Consider the following 2,173-nt stretch of genomic DNA (forward strand, 5'->3'; position numbering starts at 1 on the left):
CTCACATATTAGAAAATCTGGCGGGGAGAACATGATATTAAGACATTTTAGGAGATGATGGACTAATGATGGCCCTTTAGTGCCTTTTGTTCCAAAACCCAATGATAATATGTATTCAAGAGGATTTGTCAGTGAAAGCTTTTGATTTTACCTGGAAGTTAGAAATTACTCAACATGGATGATTTAAGGTTGTACAATTATCCTGCTACATGACTAAAAAATAGTGTTTCTTTTCTCTTTTGGGGGGGTGGAATAAAGCTATTCTCTCATCTTTTCTTCAGCAGATGGCAGCAAATAGGCCCATGGAATGGAATGGAAAACACTCCTCTGTAACCATGTTTGTTCTCCGGGGCCTCTCAGATGAAAAGAGCTGCAGCTCCTCCTCTTTCCCATATTCCTGGTGATCTACCTGGTGACTCTCGTCTGGAACCTGGGTCTCATCCTCCTTATCAGGATGGACTCCCAGCTGCACACACCCATGTACTTTTTTCTCAGTTTCCTGTCATTTATAGACATTTGCTATTCTTCTTCCATCAGCCAAGGATGCTTTCAGACTTCTTAAAAGATGAAAAAACAATTTCCTTCATTGCCTGTGCCATTCAATATTTTGTTATGGTGTGGATGGGTCTGGCTGAGTGCTGCCTCTTGGCAGCCATGGCCTATGACCGATATGTGGCCATTGGCAGCCCTCTGCAGTACTCAGCCATCATGGCTCCTGGCCTCTGTGGGAGGATGGTCGCTGGGGTTTATGTGACTGGTTTTCTTAGTAGTTTATCTCTAACAGTCTCTTTCTTTCATCTTTACTACTGTGGGCCAAATATCATTCAACATTTCTTCTGTGACTTCCCTGAGATCATTCCCTTGTCTTGTTCCAATCCCTTCATCAGCCAAATAATTCTTCTGGAAGCCATTTTTATTGTGTTTGGTTCTTTGCTTGTTACCCTCTTGTCCTATGGTTTCATTGCAGCTTCCATCCTGAAAATATCCTCAGGCAAAGGCAGTGCCAAGGCCTTCAATACCTGTGCCTCCCACCTGGCAGCTGTGACCCTCTTCTTTGGCACAGCCCTCTCTGTGTACATGCGTCCCAGTTCTAATCACTCTAGGAAGCAGGACAAGGTGCTATCAGTGTTCTATGTCATCCTTATCCCCATGTTGAACCCTCTGATCTATAGCCTGAGAAACAAGGAGATCAAAGGAGCCCTTAACAGGGTAATAAAGAACAACCTATTAACCTCAGTGTGAATAACATTTCTTGTTGTTGTCGTTAGGTGCCGTCGAGTCGGTTCCGACTCATAGCGACCCTATGCACAACAGAACAAAACACTTCCCAGTCCTGCACCATCCTTACAATCGTTGTTATGCTTGAGCTCATTGTTGCAGCCACTGTGTCAATCCACCTCGTTCAGGGTCTTCCTCTTTTCTGCTGACCCTGTACTCTGCCAAGCATGATGTCCTTCTCCAGGGACTCATCCCTCCTGACAACAAGTCCAAAGTATGTAAGATGCAGTCTTGCCATCCTTACCTCTAAGGAGCATTCTGGCCGCACTTCTTCCAAGAGAGATTTTTTTGTTCTTTGGGCAGTCCATGGTATATTCAACATTCTTCGCCAACACCATAATTCAAAGGCGTCAACTCTTTTTTGGTCTTCCTTATTCATTGTCCAGCTTTCACATGCATAGGATGGGATTGAAAATGCCATGGCTTGGGTCAGGCGCATCTTAGTCTTCAGGGTGACATCTTTGCTCTTCAACACTTTGAAGAGGTCCTTTGCAGCAGATTTGCCCAATGGAATGAGTCTTTTGATTTCTTGTCTGCTGCTTCCATGGCTGTTAATTGTGGATCCAAGTAAAATGAAATCCTTGACAACTTCAATCTTTTCTCTGTTTATCATGATGTTGCTCATTGGTCCAGTTGTGAGTATTTTTGTTTTCTTTATGTTGAGGTGTAATCCATACTGAAGGCTGTGGTCTTTGATCTTCATTAGTCAGTGCTTCAAGTCCTGCTCACTTTCAGCAAGCAAGGTTGTGTCATCTGCATAACGCAGGTTGTTAATGAGTCTTCCTTCAATCCTGATGCCCCGTTCTTCTTCATATAGTCCAGCTTCTTGTATTATTTGTTCAGCATACAGATTAAATAGGTATGGTGAAAAATACAACCCTGATGCACACTTTTT

At 43.3% G+C, this 2,173-nt stretch overlaps 1 pseudogene; it reads left to right on the forward strand.

The window, feature by feature from the left end:
* Positions 1 to 302: 302 nt before the first annotated feature.
* Positions 303 to 1,301, forward strand: LOC100669443 (olfactory receptor 5A1-like; annotated as a pseudogene).
* The last annotated feature ends 872 nt before the right edge of the window (positions 1,302 to 2,173 follow it).

Source organism: Loxodonta africana, chromosome 7 (assembly GCF_030014295.1).
Source record: "Loxodonta africana isolate mLoxAfr1 chromosome 7, mLoxAfr1.hap2, whole genome shotgun sequence".
Classification (NCBI taxonomy): Eukaryota; Metazoa; Chordata; class Mammalia; order Proboscidea; family Elephantidae; genus Loxodonta; species Loxodonta africana.